This window comes from Podarcis liolepis, assembly GCF_965112155.1.
Source record: "Podarcis liolepis genome assembly, chromosome: 17".
Taxonomy (NCBI): domain Eukaryota; kingdom Metazoa; phylum Chordata; class Lepidosauria; order Squamata; family Lacertidae; genus Podarcis; species Podarcis liolepis.
The window spans coordinates 24,402,678-24,428,163 of NC_139571.1; the positions used below are offsets into that span (position 1 = coordinate 24,402,678).

General features: G+C 42.9%; 2 long non-coding RNA genes across 2 annotated transcripts in view; one reads left to right on the top strand and one right to left on the bottom strand.

Annotated features, from left to right (window-relative positions):
- LOC310696633 overlaps positions 1–13,045 on the top strand; it is a 34,401-nt gene extending 21,356 nt beyond the window's left edge. The window contains exon 3 of the long non-coding RNA XR_014520663.1: positions 12,796–13,045. This is a non-coding gene — a long non-coding RNA (uncharacterized lncRNA). The remainder of the gene's footprint in view (positions 1–12,795) is intronic.
- LOC310696636 lies at positions 5,415–22,275 on the bottom strand. Its single transcript, XR_014520666.1, has 3 exons — positions 22,190–22,275; positions 20,448–20,539; positions 5,415–5,530 (listed from the first exon to the last, which is right to left on the bottom strand). It is a non-coding gene; the product is annotated as an uncharacterized lncRNA (long non-coding RNA).
- Between the last annotated feature and the right edge of the window lie 3,211 nt (positions 22,276–25,486).

Here is a 25,486-nt window from a genome sequence, read left to right on the forward strand (position 1 = left end):
TTGTTCACATTAAACCAAATAAACAAGTTTATTTTATAAGCATTAACAAGTTTATGGTTTCAGATAATTTTTCTTGTCAGTTTCTTAACCGGCCTATACCTTCAGACTGATTATCCCAACTGACTGCTCTTAACAGATTCTCTCACTCTCTCACATCAAACTAGCCCAACCCACAGACTTATCCTCCCTCTCTCTTCTCTAACTCCAGACTGACTTCTTAACAACTCTAACTCTAACTCCTCCCTTTGGGTTCCTATTGGTTAATCATTTTACACTTAGTTAACCCTTTCCTTATGACCCTGTATGATGTCACACACCTAGGAGGGCAAACACCACAATGCTTACTAAATGATACTCTGCAGTTACATTACTATGATGGTCCATGATTTCTGCCCTTATTTCTGCCTGTTGTCTCAGTCTATGTAGGCCTTGAAAGTTGTAACAACCTCAATGAATTGAGATTAGGTCCCAGCCACAAACCACGAGACATAAATTCAAGTCCATGGCACCCCCAACAGTTTTTGTTTTTTGTTTTGTTTTTTTAAAAGGTAAAGGACCCCTGACCATTAGGTCCAGTCGTGACCGACTCTGGGGTTGCAGCGCTCATCTCGCTTCATTGGCCGAGGGAGCCGGCGTTTGTCCATAGACAGTTTCCAGGTCATGTGGCCAGCATGATTAAGCCACTTCTGGTGAACCAGAGCAGCACATGTAAATGCCGTTTACCTTCCCACTGGAGCGGTACCTATTTATCAACTTGCACTTTGATGTGCTTTCGAATTGCTAGGTTGGCAGGAGCTGGGACTGAGCAACGGGAGCTCCCCCCATCACGGGGATTGGAACCGCCGACCTTCTGATCAGCAAGTCCTAGGCTCTGTGGTTTAACCCACCAAATTACCATATTTTTCCATGTATAAGACGGAAACCACCTACCAGCTGACCAATCACCACCAGCGGTCGCCAATCATGCTCCTGCTTGCTGTGGCAAGGGCAGCTGTCTCTTGGCTGCCAAAGCGGAATCGAGAGGGCTAATGCGGTGATTGGGCCACTGCGATACGAGCGGCTGTGTGCTGCGTTCCAGCAGGTGAGCAATTTTTGGTATCCTCCCCACCCCACAATCAAGCAGCAAATGCAGAAAATTGCTCACCTGCTGGAATGAAGCACAAGCCCAAGACTGGAAGTGGCAATTGTAAGCAAGCAGTTGTGTGCTGTGTTCTGGCAGGTGAGCGATGTTTGGCATCCCCCCCCCCAAATAATCCTCCCCCAAAATTCAATCCCCCCTATTTTCAAAATTTTTAGGCCCCCAAAATAGGGGTCATCTTATACATGGGGGCATCCTATAGAAGGAAAAGTACGGTACTTCTTATCCATTAAAAATAAAGGATGACTCTTTGTCCAGAAGGGCTCTTTACAGAGATTGCAATTTCTGCTTTTCAAAAAAAAAACAAACCCAACCACACACACATCCTAGATAGTAATAAAACACCGAACAACCCTTTTTCAGTGTTATACAGACTGACACTGTGCTCACATATACTCCTGCTCAATCTCATTACCTCCAGTAAATAGTGTGCATACTGTCTGCTGAGTGTTTTGCTTTGAATCATGAATTCCATCACAGGGTCTCACTCTGAAAGATATATATCATAAGTCATCTCTTGCGTAAGAGATGTAAAGGCTTCTGTGGCAGCCTCGTTTCCTCACTCAGCAAGTTCAGTTTAACCAATTCTCTGCTCACCACTTTGCTGCAACTTTCAAGGGGTTCCTGGGTAGTACTTGGGAAATAAAGAAACAACAATGTCTCATATGCCTTTTCACTTACTGGAAACACTTCATAACTACCAGCAATCACAACAACTACTCAACATGACTTGCAGCATTCTTGAATAGTGTTCCTGGTCAGGCAAACCTTTCTTTACTGGATAGGGTGACTTTTTTAGCCCTCTTCAGGCATTTCTCTGCACACAGTAGCAATCAGATGGAGAAAGGAGAGCCTTTGCACAGCTGTTATGCCTTGTGATACCACTATACTAGTGCTGTCTATGGCCACATTCGCATGCACATTTAAAGTGCTATGATAACAATTTGAACAGCCATGTCTTCCTTCAAATTCTGGGAGCTGTTCAGGGTGCTGAAAGTTGTGAGGAGACCCCTATTCCCCTCACAGAGCTACCAACCCCAGAGTGGTTTAACTATAAGTCCTTCTTCCCAGGAGGCTCTGGGAACTGTGGCTCCGTGAGGGGCATAAGGGTTTCCCAACAATTCTGAATACCAGTTGCCAGGATCTGAATTGGGCACAGTGCTGCAACACTTATGACCTGCTTGTGGGCTTCCTAGAAGCACCTGCCTAGCCTAGATGGGTATTTGGCTCACTCTCCAAAAGGATATTCTTATCTTCTTAGATCTGCATCACTAGCATGCTTTATTACCAAATGCTAGAGCTGCCTGGTGACTTAAACTTGCCTGAAAATAAGGTGAGACTATATGGTTTAAAAGGGACACGGGTGGCGCTGTGGGTTAAACCACAGAGCCTAGGACTTGCTGATCAGAAGGTCGGCAGTTCAAATCCCTGCGACGGGGTGAGCTCCCATTGCTTGGTCCCTGCTTCTGCCAACCTAGCAGTTCAAAAGCATGTCAAAGTTCAAGTAGATAAATAGGTACCGCTCTGGTGGGAAGGTAAACGACATTTCCGTACTCTGCTTTGGTTCGCCAGAAGCGGCTTAGTCATGCTGGCCACATGACCTGGAAGCTGTACTCCGGCTCCCTTGGCCAATAAAGTGAGATGAGCGCCACAACCCTAGAGTCGGTCATGACTGGACCTAATGGTCAGGGGTCCCTTTACCCTTTATATGGTTTAAAGGCAGGGTTGTCATGCTGTTGCACATCTTCAGGTGTTGAGAAAGACATTCTTCAGTGGCTACCACCTTAAGCCCCATGGCTCTGGGTAGGTGAAAATCAGGGCTCAGGTTGACCCCAAAGGGAATCTATATTTTATCCCTAGGTCTCACAGCTGGAGAGGTATGTGAGAATCACCTCCAAAATGCCTCCAAGTGCTCATCAAATTCCTATGTCTTTTGACACATAGTTGTGACTAGAATCATAGAAACATAGAGTTGGAAGGGACCATAAGGATCATCTAGTCCAATGCAATGAAGGACTCTCAGCTAAAGCATCCATGACAGATGGCCATCCAACCTCTGCTTAGAAACCTCCAAGGAAGGAAAGTCCACAACCTCCAAAGGGACAAACATAACTCCTTTTCTAGATGGGTCTTCCAGTACTAACTGTTAGGATATAGTTCTGTTCCACATTAAAAGGAACAGGCATGAGTGTTGTGTGTCACATGCCTGTTTACTTCCAGCAAAGGCTTGCTGGGAACTTTCGTTTGTATATTGCTTTTGCTATTATAGCCATTTTGCTTGGACACAAAGGGAAGCAGACATGTTTTTCCTTTGTTCCTGAACTATTCCTGAACTATGCTGAATAAACGCCTGTAAATAATGCTTACACATGTCTCTGTCCGACACTTCCATTGTGAAGATTTATTCACTCTGCTGATAAGAGCGTGCTCAGCTTCAGAAAGTTTCAGTGGCTGGGGGACTGCCAAATACCCCCATCTCCCCAGACGCATCCCAACACTAACTGCTAACACCAAGGAAAGCCACTTTGTAGAGTAGTCGGAATCACATTTGAGCCAATCTACCCAAAAGGTGAATTGTTTCCATGCAACGCTTACATGACTAGCTAATCTTACACTGTGCCCTAATCACACAGGCATCTTATTGGCCACTATGAGAATAGCATGAGCCCTTGGCCTGATCCAGCTCTCTTACATTGTTATGGAGAGAGGGTGACCAGCTGCCACATATTTTTTTAAATAGTTTTGCATTTTACAACAAACAAATGAAAAAAAGAAAAACATTTTCCACATCAAGTTCAAATATCTTATTTCAACCTCTTTCCCCTCTTTCTGTGGTTGCTTATATTTATAATACTTTTACTGCATTTCCAATTTAAACCTAATTATTATTCATCCCATATAGTTCAATATTTGTTATGTCACTGCACATCTTTATATCAATCCTGCTAATGATTTACAGTGATTTTGAAAGTATACAATAAATGATTTCCACTCTGTATTAAAGACTTTGTCGTCTTGATTTCTTTTTCTTCCAGCAAGTTTCACCATTTCTGCATATTCCAAAATAGTTTTTGTTGCCATTCTTCTTTGGTTGTGATGTTGCCTTCTTTCCATCTTTTATGCTATATAGATATCTCTAATCCCATTATCCCCAAGAGAAAGAAGGTTCCCTTTCCCCTATGTGGTGGGCCTGTAAGAAGGCAAAAGCCTGCTGGGAAATGATATATAATGAGTTGAAAAAAACGTTTAAGATAACTTTTCTTAAGAAACCAGCTGCCACATATTGTGAAAGGGTCTGGTTTGGGAAAACGTGGGCTTAAATAGCTTTCTAAGCTCCACCCCCCCCGGCATTGTTGGCAAAACAGGTGTCAACATGTTAGGTCAGACATAGCGGATGCTTCCATCTAGGGCACACTTCCATGATCCATGCCTCACCTCCAATCAGGACACACACAAAGCTGTTCCCATCGCACTCTGTTATGGTTGGGTCTCTCCCACAGAAGCAAGACAACTCTGGCAGCAATTAACTCAGGTTTTATTGCTCAAAACTCGCAAAACTCACAAATCACTCTGGAGCTCAGTCACTCAGTGTCGGCTTCCCAGTCTGCTGTTGCTGAGTCTGAGGTATGCCCCTTCCTCCTCCCACTTTTAAAGCCCCACTTACGCTTCCTTTCCTGTTCACGCCTTTCATTAATCTTTGTGAGCCCACACACCTGGGGATGGGCAATTCCCGGTAGCTCTCCCTCTGAGTATGAGCTACAGCTGTCAGTCTGCATCTTCTCCCTTGAACTCCCCCCTTCCTTCTCCTTGTTCTTGGCACTCCAGGCCTCTACTGCAAATTGGCTGCTCCTCCCCCCTTCCACATTACTGCCTAATTACCTCCACCCGTCTCCACACTCGCCCCCTCTGTCAGCAATGGAACGCAGCAGACACACTATTTGTAGCGGACAGACGAACCCACATGATCAGACTGAGACTTTGAAGTTCACCAATGAAGGAAGATGAACAATTTGAAGCAGCACCCAACACCGAGCCCTCTGAGCGTGACCTAGAAGTGGAGGTTTGAGTAATTCGGTTTTAAAGAAATGTTTTCATGTGAATGTTGTCAAACATAGGCAGCAATCTTTCTGTTTCGCAAGTTGTCAGTGGTAAAAGATAATAATTCTTCTTTCCCATTTATTCCATTTATAAAACAGGTATTATCACCATGAAACAAGAAGACAGGTCTTCACATGGCACTGATGTACACGAATATTCTCTTCATTCATTATTTGGGCTGAAATCCGATGCACGATTTCCTGAAGTTCCACTGGCAAATCATGATTATGGAGGGTCTCAGGGAGCTTCACTTCTCATGTGGAGCTTGCTGTTGTGTTGCTGACTGAAGGAATTCTGTGTAAAAAGTGCAGAGCATTAATAAATCACTATAATAATAAAAAATGAGATGTTTGTGTATTTAGCTTGGTGTGTACACCAATGGTGGCATTAATGGCCAAAATTATGTGCATGCCAAAGTAGAAGCAACTCCCATTGAAGTTAGTGTCAATTATATCTAAATTTTATGTCAACATCCCTATGTTTTTTGTTAAAAAAAATAAAGCAAAGCCTAAGTGTGTCTTAAAATGTTGGCATTTCATGCTCTTTGTATAAAATCATGGCTACATAAGTGCCACTACATAAAAATTTGATCTTAAGAGTTAAGTTGAACCCGGTGAAAAGATAATGGCTATCTCTATCTTTTCAAGAATTCAGCCACATTTGTCCTTACTTTGGTGCTCAACAGCCTTGAATGAAACTCGGGCAATGAAGCCTTGTATATTTTCATTTCTTTCTTTTTTAAAAAAGAACTTGAAAGATTGTTAGCTTCGGCACATGGTGCAGATATTTGGCTTGTCTTCCTATGTTTGCACAGCTGTGCATCATCCCTTTAGTCACCCCATTGTTCTTCTTACTTGTTTTATTTCTGCAACATTTTCATAAATCAATGTATCAGAGTCACTTTCAGAAGACTTATGTGCTCTACCATCAAGCTCAAGGACCAGCAAAAGTCATGCTTGCAGGGTACTGAAGTGAGCAAACATTTCCTCTCCAGTGACAGAACTATAGCTGCTGCAATGGATTTTAAATTTCTTAGGGAATAAATAAAATGACATTCACATAGCAGAGGCATGCCTGCTATATGGTGCACTACGAAGCTAAACAAATCCGGCTATGCGTTTGTGACTGTTTTGCTGTTTGAAATCACCTCGACTAACATGGAGTGATTGAGGAAGAGGAAGAAAGCATGTCCTCACCAGCGTCCACAAGGATATAGTGATGCAAATGGCTCAGTCAGCATCACGCAGGCACCAGGCAAGTGGTAGGTCATTGGCTGGCAGTCTCCATGACATCAGCGTTCTACACTCATGTCAGGAGCTCCTAGCCGATCGATAGCAATGCACTTACATGCTAATGACATGAGCTGTCCCCTGACTCCACTCCTAGTTCCTGATGGTTACCAGTAGGACAGAGTTCCCCCTTCTCACATTAGAAACACAGAATCTGCCTCATATTGATACAGTATAAGATACAGTATATTGATACAGTATAAGATACAGTATAGCTTAGCATTGTCTACACCAGTGTTTCCCAACTTTGGGTCTCCAGCTGTTTTCAGACTACAATTCCCATCATCCCTGACCTTGCTAACTAGGGATGATGGGAGTTGTTGTCCAAAAACAGCTGGAGACCCAAGGTTGGGAAACACTGGTCTACACTAACTAACAGTGGCTGTCTAGGTTATCAGACAGATGGCCATTCCCAGCCCCAAGTGGAGATTTACCCTGGGCACACTAAGTAGACAATCTACCATTGAATTGTGGTCATTTCCCTTTGATTACTGTGCAGCAGCTATAGTTAGTTCCCAACACTGATCCTTAGAATTAGTCATGGTGCTGCTCTTTGCAATAAATAAATAAGTGCAAATATGCAAATCGCCACACCAAAGTGCATCTGCTCACTCTTGCAGCTTAGGCTAATTTTCGGTCGATGTGCACTCTTTTTGTCCCCCTGAAATGATGTGGATTGATGAAGTGGTAATTGGAGCACTCCATTAAATGCCTAGTACAGCACTTAACATGCTCAGAGATGTCCTTTCAATAGCACAGAGTAAGGTGGTAGAGAAAGCCAATTACAAAATGCAGGTTTCAATTCTCTTGCTACAAAGATGTCCACCTGTGTCTGTTTTCTGGCTGCTCCTCATAATGTGAGCAGAGTGGCATAAAGGAACATCAGAAACCTCCTTTACACACCCAGAACGCTGGGAATACCCTATAGGATATGTTCATAAAAAAGCAACCTGGAATGAATAACTTTTAAATTAATGATTCCCTTGGTGTTCCATACAGTAAAATTGCTAAATGGTTCTTTGGAAACTTAAAACACCTCTAGATCTGTAACTGCAACATAAGGAAGAAAGAAAATCTGAACAATAAGACAAAGGTTATGAAGAAAGCATCTTTTTTATTTCCTTGGCCAAGTTTCAAAAGAGTTTTCAAGGGCAGAATACGCTTCTAATGTGATGGAAAGAATATGCTTTTAAGTCTGTACTGTGGAATTAGTCATTTCAGTGCAATGTATTACATTTCTGTGGTTTATTTCTCTGTGTTTGGGGTGTGCATGAATGTGTGTGCCTTTTCCTATCTATCTAAGCATCTATCTTCTCTCTCTCTCTTTCTCTCTCTCTGCACTACATTTTAAGCTTATCTATTTATGGATTTAACATTTGGGGGGATGGCACTATTGTTTGCTGAATTCTAACAAAGTCACCTCCCTACCAATGTTAGTAAGTTAGAATGGTATTTGTTAAACACAAATTTGCAAAGCAAAAGTGGAGAAAAGCTATGGTTTTCTCCAGTTTTATGTACAAAGATACATCTGGTCATTAGTTTTCCCTTCTCCCCTACTGTCAAGCAAAGTGTTCATGAATGATAGATATTCTTAAGAGTCAGCATTCTCTCTCCAAGTATTTGGCAAAGAATCAGATGCTGTTCAGGTTTCAGCTTAGCATGACATCACTTTTTTATCCTCAAGAACAATGGCATACAAATAACATTTTCCAAAGTAATGAAAGTTAGAAATGGCTCAGTTGTAATAACATGCTAGATAATTTTTCTTTCAGAAGTATGTAGTAGGGGACTGTGATGTTTTCTTTCCCAGTTAGCCTCATGGCTCAAGGGAATATGTTAGTAAAAACTGAGTAAGTTCAACACAAAAGGCCTTTGATTCTGGATCTACTGAGGAAAATGTTCTTCATGAATGATAGGTCTATCAGTAGCCAGTAGTTAGAAAAGCTCAGAATGGAAGCTCCATATTTAGAGATTGTAAACCTCAGAGCATGAGATGTTGGGGATGAGCAGCAGGTGGAATATGTTGTTTTTTTGTGGTACAAAGGCTGCAGCAGATAAGGGGAATTGTTGAAAATCATAAACCACGCCTTGAGGAGGCAGAGGTTATAAGGCCAGATTCAGCTAACTAGTGGAAGCCCACTCAAAGACTTCTGCTAGTACAATGGGGCTTTCGCTGTATCTCCTTCCCCCACACATGCCCCTTTACCTCTTTAAATTGGCTCTTGGGGAGATTGGGGGAACCCCCAGGAAAGTGCACAGGGGAAGAAGAGGGGGCATAATTTCATCTTGCAACTTAAAATGCTTGCTCTGGCGGAACTATTCCCATAGCACCACATTGCAATCCTCTCACAGTATCAATATAGTGTATCAAATGAAAATGTTTGGAATATCATTTATTACTTCAAATGGAGATGTTAGAAATATTATTTTTATTAGTTCAAAAACCTTAGATGAAAGACTTTGGGGAGGTGTGCAAGTCAAATTGCAACCCACCCACAATGTTTTTAAAAAGAAATCATGTATAGATGCAGATATATTCACTAATAAGTTTTCCATTTCAAAAGTATTCCCGTGCCATGGTACCTGGCCGCCGTGGGCATTTGTTAGTCAAATGAATTTCTGAGTCTGTCAGTGTCAGAAGTACATCATCTAAGTTCAGTTTAAACAAGAGTAAATGGTAAAATATTCATAAAGTTGAACATGCTAGTACTTACACAAGAGATCTTCCTTTTGGAAGTCTGCTCAGATTAGATAGTTTTCAAATGTCTTAAAGGATGTCAGGAAGGAGAAGAATTGCTTATATGGTTGACTGATCATAGTACTAGAAACAATAGTCATAAAAATCCAAGCAGAAAAACCATTGAGCTTCTCACAGCACAAATCCTATACAGGTCTACTCAGAAGTAGATATCACTGAACTCAGTAGGGTTTACTCCTGTGTAAAGAATTATAGGATTGCAGCCTTAGGGCACTTTCAGCATGGATCACACACACACACACACACACAGACACACACAAACACACACACAGAGAGAGAGAGAGAGAGAGAGAGAGAGAGAGAGAGAGAGAGAGAGCTGCCTTAGATCATGTCAGACCAATGATCCATCTAGCTCAGTGTTGGAAACATTGACCAGCACCAGCTCTCCACAGTTTCAGGCGAGGTTCTGCCCCAGCCCTATCTGGAGGTGCTGAGATTGAGCCTGCATGTGAAACAAATGTTCTAGCACTAAGTCATGGCTAGCCCCAATGTGAATAAGATAGCCAGAGAAATTATAGCATCCTTGATATAAAAGTAATTAAAGCTGAGCTTTAATTTGAGGTGGGGTACACACATCTCAAGAGGAGACTCTTGAGAGTCCCATGGACTGCAAGAAGAACAAACCTATCCATTCTTAAGGAAATCAGCCCTGAGTGCTCACTGGAAGGACAGATCCTGAAGCTGAGACTCCAATACTTTGGCCACCTCATGAGAAGAGAAGACTCCCTGGAAAAGACCCTGATGTTGGGAAAGATGGAGGGCACAAGGAGAAGGGGACGACAGAGGATGAGATGGTTGGATAGTGTTCTCGAAGCTACCAGTATGAGTTTGACCAAACAGCGGGAGGCAGTGGAAGACAGAAGTGCCTGGCATGCTCTGGTCCATGGGGTCACGAAGAGTCGGACACGACTAAACGACTAAACAACAACACACATACCCCAGGAAAAAGTATGCTTTAGTTCATCCCTCCTATCCCAAATCTGCATCTACAGATACATTAACTCAAAAACCCTTTAAGGTTGGCTAATAAGAATTGCTGAGGTGATGTATATGAGATACTTTAAATAAACAAGTAGAACTGTAGGCATACCTAAAAATAAGCTCACTGGACATTAGGGTTGGGTGATATATCACTCAATAGAAGTTTAATGTCCATATTCTTTGACCGGGCAATGTTTGTGCGTGTTTGCTATGCAAAAACCACAATGCGGGGAAAATCATGAAGCTAGCCAACGCCTCTACATAGCTCCATCCTTATTTCAGACATTGTGATATACTGGTATATTACGATGTTTAGCTGGGGATATGATGTTGAAAACCAGACATCACCCAGCCCTGCTAGGCATTGGTTGGCATCTTGTAGCCAGAGGACATGTTCAATTGCTAGAGCAGATAGACTGAAGGAACTCAGAATGCAACGGAAACAGGGGCAGGGTCCCAAGACAGCAGGAAGAAGAGAGGTTTCAGAAGCAGAAAACCAAAACCACAGAATTAAGGAACCTTGTTGGTCAGGAAGGAGTTGGAGGCAGACCTGCAAGTCATAGGTGCCCAGTGAGAGAGTGAATGGATCAAAATGGGGGTGGATGTTACTTGGTAGAACAAGGTAGCAAAGAGAGAACAGGGCTTGGGGTAGCTCTTCTTGAAAGCTGTAGATGATGCAGTGCAGTGGAAATTCTCAACCCTCAACCCTAAGAGATAAGCATTGCATCATTGCACATGCTGCCATCTGCATGACCTGGCCTATTCAAACAGCTGGGCAATGTTGTCTTTTACTGCCCTCTGCTGAATATTCCAAAAAGCAATGCTTCCAAAGACAATTGTGTGAAGCTCTCTATTGACTTCAAAGGCGTTTTGCAATAATGAGAAACTGAATGAGAGACAATGAGTTTCAGGAATGAGAGGGGGAGGATTTACTTGAAAGGGTTATTCCATTCATTTTTTCCTGACATTTTCATTTAAAAAAGAATTGTACATTTTAAAGATGGGGGCGGGGGAGGGTTTCCCACAGTCCAAAAATCCTAGCAAGGGCAATTACTCTGCCTGATTTACTTTGGCTTCTGAAACACAGCACCCATTGAGTTATTTGTAGAATGGCTGAAGCTCTTGTCACTGGAATAATTTCAAAATAACCATCCTAGAAATGCACGAACAATTACATACTGTGTGGGCTAATTGGGACCTAATGGTCAGGGGTCCCTTTACCTTTACTGTATGCATTACTTTCTTTTGGTCCTTCAAGATCCCCAGTATCTAAAACAAACAAAGTGCAAATCCATTGCTCTCGTCCAGGCTTTTTTTTTCCCCATGAGAAAAATGTGCATGGCATTTGGGTTTAATTCTTAAAGCCACAACATTTAAAACAAAACAGCTTAAACAATTATGGATACCCAAGAGCGACTGATTAATATTAGCTTGTTAAAAGTGAGTTTTCAGAACTGGAGAATTGAAATTCCCTACTTACTGCACTTGCTGCCTAAGATCTCCCAAACTTTATCAAAGTTTGGGAGGCTTCCATTGATGTGCAATTCACAGTTTTGCCGCTATATACAATTGCTCAAGAAGGTCTTTATGCAGGCACCTGGGGGTCATCAGGTCTGAAATGATGAAGAAGCATAGTTTTCAGAGTTATTTGCAGTCTAAAGTGCATAAAGCTTTATCAGTAATCAACAACCATGTCCTAGAACTTGCATTGTTGAACATGCTCACCAAAAATATTCTGCTGCGCAACCCCTCTCCCAATCTTCCTCCCAACCCCACAAATCTCCAACAATTGATGATCAAATAAACTGCATTCAAAAATGATAAAAAATTGAAGTAATTGTTGACAAAATCCCCATGGATAAGAGACAGGGTTTTGATGGGTAGTTTTTAAGGCAGGTGTGTGATAGGTGCAACATTTGCCTTGTTCCAGGTAATGCAGTATCAGGCTCCAGCGCCCTCTTTTTACTGTATCTTTCTTTAGCTAATCAAACTTATATGTATCACAGCAACACCTTATTCTATGAAAATATATTTCGTATTGTAATGCATGCATCACAAGCAGCTAAGCAAGACCGACTCCTACCCCTCATAAACTTCCCTCTAGTTGTCTGGTCAAAAGCGTTGCAGCATTTCCACACAAGGTACTGCTTAGAAACACTACATTGAACAGGGGAAGCTGCCTTATAAACAAGACATCTTGAGCAACATTATCTATTCAGACTGGCAGCACCTCTCCAAGGTCTCACCTAATACCTGTTCCTTTTAACTTGGAGATGCCCAGGATTGAACCTGGCCATTCTTAATGCGAAACATGTACTCTACCACTGAGCTGTGACCTGTTGAGAACAGATGTGTTCTTTTAACAAAAAATGATCATCCCAGAATAACACCTTTTGACCCAGCCTGCCAGACCAAGTTCCTGTTTTCAGGAACAGCTGAAACAACCAGCTTAACGAAACAGCCAGTTCCATCTTTCCGCATTGTGTGCTTTTGTATTACTCCTGTTCTCTCTTCTGCCTTTCCCACCACAGGGTGAGGGCACTAAGCTGAATCCATGCTGCCTGGAAGCCTACCTTTTGGGATCTCAGAAAACGGAACCATTTTCTCCAAATGAGATGGCAAGGAGCAAGATTACATGGAATAAAATACAGCTTTGCATTACAACCACTTCCATATATCTGTTTACTTTGTTTATTACGAAAAGCATAATCTCCTTTGGCGATAGGCTCGGAGATCAATCTCTAGCTGAACAAATACGTTAGTGTTTTGTTTTGCTTGTTAGGCCACGGGAAAATGCTACTATTTAATGTATATGGTTCTCATTTGAATGGTTCTCGTTTTATTTTACTTCTCTCAGTCCAGCAATAAAAGGCTTAATGAAGAGCATCAAATCCACTTTCTTCTGGACCTTTATGTCAAAGAGCTGTTTATAATTCAACACCGGGATGAACTGCTGAGGCAGGAAGGTGCTCGTAGTGGGCAGGGGTGCAGCTAGGGCTGGAACTCAGGAAGTCCAGGGACCCCAAATAATGACTCAGAGAGGGGCAGAAGATGAGGGCAGTAGCAAACTGGATCAGCAGTACCTGACCAAAAGCTGCCATCCTGAAGCCCACTGGTGCAGGCACAGGTCATTGCAGCATCCTTTCTTCCTCCCTATTTTCCAAACACAATCTATAGTCAGGGGGTAGCCAGACGGGCAGCTACATTGTTCCAGATGCTCCTTTTTATTGGCTTTACTTTATTATCCTTTCCTTGCGGCCAAATGGTGTTTATTCTCAAGTAAATGTGCTTAGCATCGGGGCAGCAGGAGGCATTTTAGTCCTGTGATGCTGTGATTTAAGTGAGCTTAAAACGTGAACCCAAAGTATTTATTTATTTATTTTTAATCAGAGTGGGCAAACAGTTGTTTTTCTGTTTGTTTGTTTGCTTGTTATTCTAACACAGAAATGTGAAATCTCAGGCTTTGAGTCGGATCCAACTCTCCAAACCTCTCTATTTTAGCCCCCAGGACTCTCCCCTACATGACACCTCTTCTCCACGGGCCACATACCCCACCAGCCCTACTTTGAACCCTTTTTGGCTGGAATATGGTAAATCCTGAAACTCAAATAATGGTTCTTGCTTGCCTGAGTGGAAGATAGAGAAGTATAAGGGAGTACATTAACATACTTTTTGTTGTTTTTGTTGTTCCACCCACTTTTGCATTTGTGCCCCATCCATCATGTAGCCTCTTGGAGGTTGTTTTGAAGATAATATGTCCCTTGCCCAAGACATTTCAACACCAAAGACGGAGCTCAGAATGGCTCCCCTGCCCACCAGGGAAGAAAGGGATCAGGGAAGATCTACATCAGGAACCAGAATGGGGGAGAAAGAAAATTCAACATTGGACTCGGCTGCCCCAGTGGTCCCCGCCACCTGAGCCTTACCTCAACTCATGGGCAAGCTGACCCTGGTCACTTGCACTTAATAAGGTTCCCTGCCCCTACTTTTTCACAGTAGTGTGAAAGCTATTATAAAGACTCAGCTGATTTCCAGCTGTCCCATGGTGTGTGGGGATGTTTTTGGGGTGGAGGAAGATAACTTAGGGTCCCCTTTTTGCAGTGCAGCTCCATGAGCTCTCATGATGACTAAAGGACTTCTTCTGAGACAGTGGCGTGGCGTGGGGGGTGCAGGGGGGGCCGGCCGCACCGGGCGCAACATCTGGGGGTTAGGGTTAGGGGACGCAAATCCACGGGTTAGGGGGCGCAAATTACTTGCCTTGCCCCGGGTGCTGACAACCCACGCTACGCCACTGTTCTGAGAGCACCTGCCCCCAAGGTGTCACAGGATCCAGGATTCCCAGATCTTGTGGGATATTGACACAGAAGACATGGAAGTGAAAGCCCAGTCCTCTTAGCTCTCGATAAGGTTAGGAAAATAATGGTGTGGGATTTCATCGTGGCATGCCTGGAGTATTTTGTTCAACGTGAGGCATGTCCTGGCTGTGGAGAGTGAAACAATGGACACTTTGACTTGCTTTCAGTTTTGCAGAGGCCAGCATGCATTGAGTATGGACATCTGACGGGGGGAAGCTTTTAAGTTTGGAGGTATACATGTCAGAGACACTGCCTTGGGCCAAAGGTTGAGGGCAGTGGTGTGGTGTGTGCCTGTGACATCACATACATATGTTATCGGGAGAAGGGGCATTGCCTGGAGGAGCCAGCCTTTGATGCCACACAGCACTCAGCTTGGTGGTTCAGCCTCCTCAGTCCCCTCAATATCTGAGGGGCTAAACCCCCTGCTAAGGAATATTGAGGGGGGCTGATGATACCTCCGCCCCCTAGCATTGGTGCACCTGGTGCATGTGTAGGCTTCCTCTTTGGATGTCCATGATCAACACATGCTTGCTAAGCCGCATTATTCTGGAGATAAGCCAGCAACACAGTCCTACTACCTCTCCTATGCACGGCGAATGAATGAATGAATGAATGAATGGGGCGATTTAGTTCCTCTGAATTCAGTGAGTCTTACTTCCAAATAAGCATGTGTAGAATTGGGCTAGTAAGATAATAATCTATTCACAATACTAACTCAATATATTTAAAACCCAGACCGCTGTGAGCTTCTCAGGAGGTAGAGGGACACACAACCCCACCCATTTCTAACACCTTGCAGGGTATCATAGATAGCTAGGAAGAAGCATATGAATGTGTGTGTGTGTGTGTGTGTGTGTGTGTGTGTGTGTGTGTGTGTTATAATCTGTTATTTTGTATGGTTCTGTAGCTGTTGCTACTAAGTCATTTATCTCAAATAAGCCAAGTACTGTGACAGCTAGAGACAGTCCTTGAAGCAATAGGTGAGTACATGCACAGTTGCCCAAATAAATATTCTGTGTTGCGATTCATTTAATTCATCCTGCCTCTAAAACAATCAATCAAAAAATTAAACAAACAAACAGTCCAATGGATTTACTCAAACATTGATCAGTTGGTCTTACTTGGACTCAAGCACCCACACACTCGCTACAAGATTACATATGGATTGGGGCTCAGCTTCCAATCCCAGCTGTGGGAATGCCAAAGAACCAGAGTAAATGGCAACATGTACACAGCCTAAAACTTCTAATGTTTCAGTCGGAACTCACCAAAACTCAGCTCTGGCACCTCTCAGGTGGGCACCATTGCCATTCTAAACAGAACGAGGGAGGTGTTCACTGTGAGTTCCGGAACCTCTTTTTCTGGAAAAATAGCACTGGCTAATATGAAGCAACTAAGTCTGATTTCCTGTATAATTATTTCATGTATCCAGTATTTATGGGGAATAAACTAGGCATGATGGTTTGACTGACCAAGCACACGGGACCTTGCATCATTGTTGGACTCAGACCCCCCAGGGCAACTGGTCAAATCAGAATTATTTTCATGGCTGTGCCTTACAGTCTTTTCACATTTAATACATTTAGGTGCCCAAAAAAGTAAAGTGTGACTATGACAAAGAGGTGTGTGAACACCTGTGCACCATTGCTGTTATGTACCCCTGCCCCAGAAAAACAGGAGTGGCTGAAGCTCGTGTTGAGAAAACATGACAACAATCCCAAATTGCCTGCTGTATAATGTGTGCAATAGCTCTTAGCCTTTGTGGGGGAACAAGTGAGCCACAGAGAAGAGAAGACTCAGTGGAGTCAGATGGATATGGATATTGTTGTTGTTGTTAAAAACAACACCAGTGTCTTAGAACTATACACAAAAGTGTGTGTTTCTTAAATACTCCTATTTTCAGGGGGTCCAAACTGTTTCAGACTGAATGTTGGTAGAAAGCTTTTCACCCAGAGCATAATATGTTGTTTTTGTTATATGTGACAGCACTCCATTTAGTTCCAGGAATGTATACCTTTCTCTTCCAGGTTTACCTATTTTTGAAGCCCACAGACTACTTCAGAAAACTCAGTAATGCCTAGGGTATAGCAGCCAGTGATGCTGTACTACAAAACTGGGCTCTCGACAGTGGCATTGCTTATGCTTACAAGGCTGGGCGAGGGAGAAGGCGGCAACCAGATTGGAGCAATGTAGGTGCACAGGTGGAAGCACCAGAGTGGTTCTGCCAGTGAGTCTGCACTACTGCAACCTCACTGCCATCATGCCTCACCTCCATTGGATCCCAGAAGTGTGCCCAGAGTGGCTGGGACATACCAGTCAGATAGGCGAAGAAGAAGAAGAAGAAGAAGAAGAAGAAGAAGAAGAAGAAGAAGAAGAAGAGGAAGATCACATCATATTTTATTGTGTATTTACAATAAAAGAGGTTTATAAACCTCTTCTATCCTAGAGTAAACCAGAATAGCAGCCATTTTTTCAAATAATTCAGATAATTCTGAGTGATTTCATGTATGCATTGTAGGATCTTATATGGGTAGACTTATTAAATAAGCTTAGCAGAGTGTCTAAATGCCCAAGGAGATCAAGAAGATATTGATTACCATGCACTCAGATCCTACCACCAGTACAGTAACATTATCTTCTTCATATATATCCCTTAAAAGTTAGGTAAAAGAGATTGTTGAAGAGCTCTGCCCATAAATTACCATGACAGTAGAGATGATTAAAGCACATGCTTTGATTGCCGGCATTAATCTCTACTACTCTCCCCATGTTTAATTTAATTATACCCAGGTGTACATTTCTCTTTAATTTATTAGTTTTGTCAGTCACCAATTGCATTGTTATGATGGTGTTTGTAGAGGAGCAAGCACAGCTATGCAGGCTGACACACCGGAGATTAAAATTTAAAATAATGAATATGCCCGGGCATCTCAATTGCCCCCTCAATGTCAAAAAACCACTTTAGGGACGTCCAATTCTTGTGATGCAACAAGAGACCTGAGTTCTTGAACTTTGAAGTTTAAGTATGTATTCCAGGCTGTATGTTTTCCACAACCAGAATTCACTGGAACTCAAGTCCTGCACCTTTGAGGTGTGAGCCATTGCCATTCTAAGAGAACAAGGGAGGTGTTCATGGTGAGTTCCAGCACCATTTTTTTAAAGAAAAAATAGCACTGGTCCAAGGCCATTTTACAGGGAAATCCTGTCAACCAGTATCTCCCAGGTAGCAGTCCTGAACTAACTTACCTGGGAGTAGATCGGATTCATTTGGGTTTATTTCTGCGTGGGTCTGCCATGTTAGCATATACTGAATAAAGATGATTGAAATCATCTGGGCATTTACAGAGAATAACATCTTATATTTTAAAAGCAACAAGTATCGCGTAGATCTAACTATCTCTCCTCTGACCATTGTACAGTTAGCTTAAAAGAACCGGACAAGCAGCTGTTGCTGTTATTGATTATTTCCACATTGGCACAGATGAAGCACAGAAGAAATGAAAATTATTATATGCCAATGGGAGAGTAACTGTCAGCTGTCTGGACCACCAGCACTATTTTCTCCCTGTCAGATGAAAAACAAACAAACAAACAGTACTGTAAAGTACCTGAAGTGATGGAATATTTGACAGAAGAATGAAATAATGTTTTCATCCCAGCCTCTGAAAATTGTCCATAGGCAAACAAACAAATAAAAAAGAAACCTAAATTCAGATCAACTTGGGAAACGTATGCTAAGGGAACAAAATGCACACTTAACTGTCATAATGGAGCAGAGCCGTGCATGTATAATTATCATTAGATTTGTTCAAATGAAAGCATGTTGTTAAATATACCGTGTGACACCAATAAGCATCAATTGTTGTACATGATGAAACTGTCGCATTAAGGGATGTTAATATCATAAAACCTGCCTGAGGAATAGATTTGCTGCACACCATCACCATTAATGAAGCAGGGTGGGGGTGCCTTTTGGGAATTCAGTAAATATGTATTAGTTCTGTTGTGGAGTGATAAGTGCAAAGGCTTGGGACCCCTGTGAAGTAGTGATAGGAGGGTTAATTATGGCGAGCAAATGGATGGATGATTGCATACCCCTATCATGCCAGCCTCCAAGGAGGAAGGCAGAAACATTAAACAGAGCTAGGGAAACTTTCATTTTATCGCGGGGGTTTTGTTGTCGGTGGGTTTGTCCTTCTCGAGTGAAATGCCAGCATTGAGGCTGCTCCTTCAGCATTGAAGCTACTTCTTTGCTTTCAATCTTACTATAGCAATCTAGCTCAGTCGGTAGATGATGATTATTATTATTATTATTATTATTACTATTATTATTGTTGTTGTTGTTGTTGTTGTTGTTGTTGTTGTTGTTGTTGTTATTATTATTATTATTATTATTATTATTATTATTATTATTATTATATCTCACCATTCCTTTTTTCCAGTCTTTTTTATTATTAAAGATTTTCTTGTTTTACAGAAGTATGTGTAATGTCTCTCGTATTTTTTCCATATAACAGTTTTACAAATCCGTTTCATTTGTTGAGATATTAGGGGGAGAAAAAAAGGGGTGGGGGTGGGGGAGATGGGTGGGGATAGGGGTGGAGTCGGGTGGCGATATTTCTATTATGCTTCTTGTATGTAGGGTTTGGTGTCAGCGTTGCTCGTGCAGGTTCTCTGCTGTTCACTTGTGTTCCTTTGGTGGTGAGAGAGGTTGGGGTTGGCCTAGGGTGTGGTTGTTTGTTTGTGATTGGCTGTGGTGATCTTTGTTTTCGTGTGTGAGTGGGGTGGGTGGGTGTTTTGGATCAAATAGTATGGGAAACAGGCCTACTAGAAAAAATTAACCAATAAACTGAAACTGACACGGGGACAAACAGAAGAAGATGCCTTTACCCCGGTATGGCTCCCCTTTATCACATACACAGCCCAACAAGACAATGACAATAATCCACCAACAGTGTACCTCACCCTTCTGACTGGGCTGCCCTAGCCACTCTGGGCACCTTTCAACATATACAAAAACATAATAAAACATTAAACATTTAAAAACTTTCATAGGCAGGGCTACCTTCAGATGTCTTCTAATGGCTGCATCTCCTTGACATCTGATTGGAGGGCCTTCCACAGGGTGAGCGCCACTGCTGAGAAATTCCTCTGCCTGGTTCTCTGTAGCTTCACTTTTCACAGTGAAGGAACTACCAAAAGGCCCTCAGTGTCTGGGCTGAACGACAGGGGTGGAGATGCTCGGAGGGCCAAGGCTGTTTAGAGGTTTGAAGGTCAGCACCAACACTTTGAATTGTGCTCAGATATATACTGGGAGCCAGTGTAGGTCTTTCAGGACTGGTGTTATATCATCCCAGCGGCCGCTCCCAGTCACCAGTCTAGCTGCCACATTCTGGATTAGTTGTAGTCAGATTAGTTGCATGAGACTCGTAATGTCAGAGTTTGGATAAGTAATAGAATGGAGGAGATTCTGAAGCTTGAGAGGTGGGTTGCTGGAACTGCCTTTGCATTTGAGTGTACTATTTTAAATGCTGACAAGGAGATGAGACACCTTTCTGCAGTTCTCTAAGTAGGAGTGCAAGGAGTGACTTGGGGATGAATTATACCAATGTGCCAATGGTGGTGGGAAGAATCTTGTTTGTCTGGGATGTTCTTGGATTTTATAGCCTCAGGTCAACTAACCAGATTTGGGGAAGCCAGGTCTGTGACCTACTATTTACATGCAATGGTTCTATACAGTTTGCTTTCCTTACAGTCTTGACTGCTTATAAGGAGGCTTCTCATCTGCTTCTGAGGAAAGGACCACAGCTCAGTGGCAGAACACTCACTTTGCAGGCAGAAGGTCGCTGGTTCAATCCCCAGCATCTCCCGGCAGGATTAGGAGAGGTCCCAGTATGAAACCCCAGAGAGCAGCTGCCACCTGTTAAGACATTATGCTAGATGGGCCAATGGTCTGTTTCAAGGCAGGGCAACTTTCTAGGATCCTAAGTTCTGTAGTGGTTAAGAGTGATAGACTTGTAAACTGGGGAACCGGGTTCGTGTCTCCGCTCCTCCACATGCAGCTGCTGGGTGACCTTGGGCTAGTCACACTTCTCTGAAGTATCTCAGCCCCACTCACCTCACAGAGTGTTTGTTGTGGGGGAGGAAGGGAAAGGAGAATGTTAGCCGCTTTGAGACTCCCTAGGGTAGTGATAAAGCGGGATATCAAATCCAAACTACTACTACTACTACTACTACTCCTCCTCCTCCTCCTCCTCCTCCTCCTCCTCCTCTTCTTCTTCTTCTTCTTCTTCTTCTTCTTCAGATATCTCTTTTATCAGAGATGTGCATTTCAAAAGGAGCTGAGATATTTGACCAGGCTACATGTTGGTGAACAACATAGTACCAAAAAAAAAATCAGATTTATTTTTTTAAATGATGGAAGATTATTAATGCATTCTATCAGTTTCAGAAACAATACCAGGTAACTGGAAACCTAGAATATGGGGAGAAATTTAGGAAGCAAACCCAAGTCTCCAGTGAAATTTTAAGATAAAGATTTATATTCCTGCTTAGGGAAAACTTTTAAAGTATTTAGAGGAAAACCCAAATGGTTTTCACAATATTACAATTTTTCTCCAGTTACAGGGGTTTGTGCATCCTGCCTGGACTCAGGGAAAACATTAATGCAGGTTGTTTATCAAGTTGGTGCAATCTGCTTTTCACCTAGATGTCCCTTTGAACAAGCTAATAAGCATACTCTAGAATTAGACTAGACACTTATAGATAGATGGAGCATTGAATTCAGTACCTGGTGCTGAGTCATAGGCCCATTAACACAAGAAGAGCCTGTTGGATTAGGCCAATGGCCAGTCCAGCATCCTGTTATCACAAAGGCCAACTAGATACTTGTCGGGAAGCCAAAAAGCAGGCTCTCAACGCAAGTGCACATTACTCACTTGTCATTCCTAACAACTGGTATTCAAGGGTGTACTGCCTTTGACTGCAGAAGTAGAACATAGCCACCATGACTGGTAGCCACTTACAGACAAATTCATGGAGGAGAAGACCAATCCTAGATCCTTTTACTTCCAGAGGGATGTGCCATGATGTGTAAGAACATGGATGGGACTTTGCTTCTATTTATAGCCTATCCATTGGGAAGTACAACGTCTGCCTAACATTCAAGCTTCCTAGTTCTTTTCACAATGCCTTTTGTTTTCATTTCCCAAAGCAGACTGCACATGGCAAAGAGAGTGTGGGGGATGCAAACAAGAGATTGACATGCTTTACAGAAGTCCAAGACAGACTGTTTCACTGCTTAGCAGCTCAGGCAGAACATATAATTATTTTCACATCTCTCAGGAGCTGGAGGTTTAGTCATAGTCTGCATGAATGCCGCAACATAGTGGTGTCAAAAGAGTATTTGGGGCACCATTTGGAGTGAGCTGAACGGCATTTAGCTTTGCAATCCATTCAGACCCTGCAAAAGATTATCAAGTGATTCCATCCATGCAGAAAACAATTATTTTCCAGTTAAATTTGCCGTGCAGGGTTGCACCCCCCCCAACAACACACAACAACTTCAAACCTCAACTCCCATCTTCATAGACTTGACAAGCTGGTTTGAGTTGTGGCAGCAGCACAAGAGAGCCAAGCTGGATTCTTTCTTTTCCTACACACGATACTGACAAGGACACAAGAAGAAAAAGAAAAAGTACATTAGAAGGTATCCTTATATTTTAGTATCTAACAGCCTTAGCATACTGGATACAAAGACTACAAACATACTAATATAAAATTATTTTAAATCTACAGTCTAAAATACCACCCTGGCTGTCAGGAACGTAGCCCCCCAGAGCGCAGGGGAAGAGTCAGACTCAGAAATTGAGCTAAGTGAATGAGGGACAGTCTCTGCAGATGAGAGCTGGCTGACAGAGTCGAGAAAGGGCAGTTTGACATCCCCCCCCCCCCTTTCTGGAAGAAGACACTGTTAGCTCTCAATAAGAGGAAGAGTTGGAAGGCAGCCAGAGTGTAGCTAGGCAATCAGCAGATAAGCGGAGGTCTGAGACTGTGTCAAGTGGAAGTAGGGAGGGTGGAGGCCAGCCTCTCAGTCCCCATTCTAGGAGAATGGATAAGATTAGGGGGCAATGGAAGGCCAAGAGGGGAAAGGTGGGAGTTCTGTGTTCTTCCTGTTGTGGGAGGGGCGAAGATTCAGACTGACCAACTATTGTCAATGAGAGGAGACGAGAAGCCGTGCTCTGGATGTGTTGTTGTTTTGTTTTATTTTTGTAAATAAATGTATATAAAACTGCTGGAGAGACATTGCTTCTTTCTTATCAGGGCTTGCTTGCTTGCCTGCCAGAGATCATTATACTGGCCCAGTGTCCACCTCTGACCTAAACCAGATATGGAAAAGATCACAAAGCAGAGATGCAAAAAGACTCAATCAGTTAGTCTTCCTTGTCCTAACATGTCTCTTTCAAGAGCTCATTAGGACCAGCTTGATACTTGCAAAATCTTTGGGTTTCTTCATAACAACAGCAAAACATTGTAGCATGCAGATGTCAATGCTTTGCTGATCAAAGTCAAACACAAATAAGGCTGGGTGCATTCTTGAGCTGTTGGGCAAGAGAGGCAGTGACTGAAAACCCTTGACACAGATTGGTGCATTCCTAAGGTGGTTTGAGGAGAGGGAGGGTAGTGCTTGAGCCCTATTTAAGGGACAAGTTGCCTTCCCTCTAGCGTCTCCATTAGCAGCACCATCCAACCTCCCTCCCTGGTGTCCGGCGTGCTTCGGAGTCACCACTTGGGGGCCATGCAGGAATTTTTCCCAATCCGCAATCTGGATAGCAGATGGGGTTTGGGGCCTCTTCATGCCTTATAGCGGGACAGAATGCTAGATAGTTTGCTGTGTTGTTTAAATAGGTTAATCTACTGGATTTGGTCCCTTTGGGCAGTTTAGTTGTGGGAAACAAAATAGTTACCCTGGTACCTTTAGGCTCCTTTCAGGTGATGGGTCAGCTCCAAGGCTCACTTCCTGGGGTCCTGAGGGGTGGTGACAAGGTAACGCCTCCCTTCTCACCCTCAGGATGATGCCTGGGAATCAGGGCAGGCTAGGGAGCCACACCCTAATTCCTTAAGCAATGTCACACAATGGCTATAGTTATACAGTTAAGTATAGTCCCATAGTCACCCTCCTCTGCTGATTTTAATTTAAGGTGTAAATAAAAGGGGCTCAGCTTACTCGTCTGTCTCTTTATTTGGCTATTGAGGCACAAAGACAGAAAAAGGTGGACAGCTGAGTTTTACTTGGTTCATTTTATGTATATCTCAACAGCTTGACTCCAGGAAACAGGGATATCTGGGATGGAAAACTAAGCTGAGGTTTAGGGAACCAGCTGTGCTTTCCATCCTTAGCATCTACAGCAGGAATAATTCTTGCTCCTAATGCACAGAATTAGGATAGCTTCCTCCCTGCCTAGTTTATGATTCAATCAAGTAATCCAATACACACCCACTAATAAGCCATCTCAGAGCCCCAGTGAATAAAACCAAGCCTTGGGGCACTGCAACCACCAGCCAATACATTATCATCCATTAGCATCTATCAAGGTCAGAAACCTTAACTTGAACTGGGTAGGTGAATCAGGTTTATATGCAACTCCACATACATTTTCACTCATCAGCCCTGTCAGGTAAATTCACATTCTGCTAGTATTCTAGGTACCATCTAGGAAAACTCCTGCCTCATGTAACCAAATCTGTAAGAGAAATAAGCAGCTAGAACTCAGGGTCCTCTTGGCATCAGTTCAGTCTTGTTGTTGTTTAGTCGTTTAGTCATGTCCGACTCTTTGTGACCCCATGGACCAGAGCATGCCAGGCACTCCTGTCTTCCACTGCCTCCCACAGTTTGGTCAAACACATGCTGGTAGCTTCGAGAACACTATCCAACCATCTCATCCTCTGTCGTCCCCTTCTCCTTGTGCCCTCCATCTTTCCCAGCATCAGGGTCTTTTCCAGGGAGTCTTCTCTACTCATGAGGTAGCCAAAGTATTGGAGTCTCAGCTTCAGGATCTGTCCTTCCAGTGAGCACTCAGGGCTGATTTCCTTAAGAATGGATAGGTTTGATCTTCTTACAGTCCATGGGACTCTCAAGAGTCTCCTCCAGCACCATAATTCAAAAGCATCAATTCTTCGGCGATCAGCCTTCTTTATGGTCCAGCTCTCACTTCCATACATCACTACTGGGAAAACCATAGCTTTAACTATACGGACCTTTGTTGGCAAGGTGATGTCTCTGCTTTTTAAGGTGCAGTTCGTTCTAGTACAGCCCACTGGAAGCGAATTTGGGTTACTTAGCTTCAGCCCTGCTCCTTCCTCCTCACTGCAAAAAAGAAAAAAGAAAGGAGCTTTTTCTTCCCCACTTCCATCTTTCTTATTTTGTACTTGACTTACTCGGGGCTCCAGGGAAATGCAGAGCCTTCTTTCCCTCCCATGAGCTTCTATCCAAGAAAAGCTTAAGGGATTTAAAAAGGCTTTGCTTGCCATCAGTTCCCCTGTTGAAGACTCCAAAAGGACAACCACAGAGGTCCTTTTCATCTCTGTTTCACCAGGAGAAGCTCATAAAACACTAGCCAAGTTCCTAACTGAGCCAGCAAGAAACTTGACCCATCACTAATGAAGCCAATAGCATCCAGCAGAAGTTGTAATGCTTAAGAGCAGGGTGATTTATTTATTTACTTAGAAGATTTATAGAATGCTTACTCAAAGAGCTCTCCAAGTAGCATACAAATAAAATTACAGATAGAAACACAGCTAAAACTCGCAAAACAATTCAAAAGTTAATATACATAAAACTATAATCATTTAAAAATACGGATAAAAT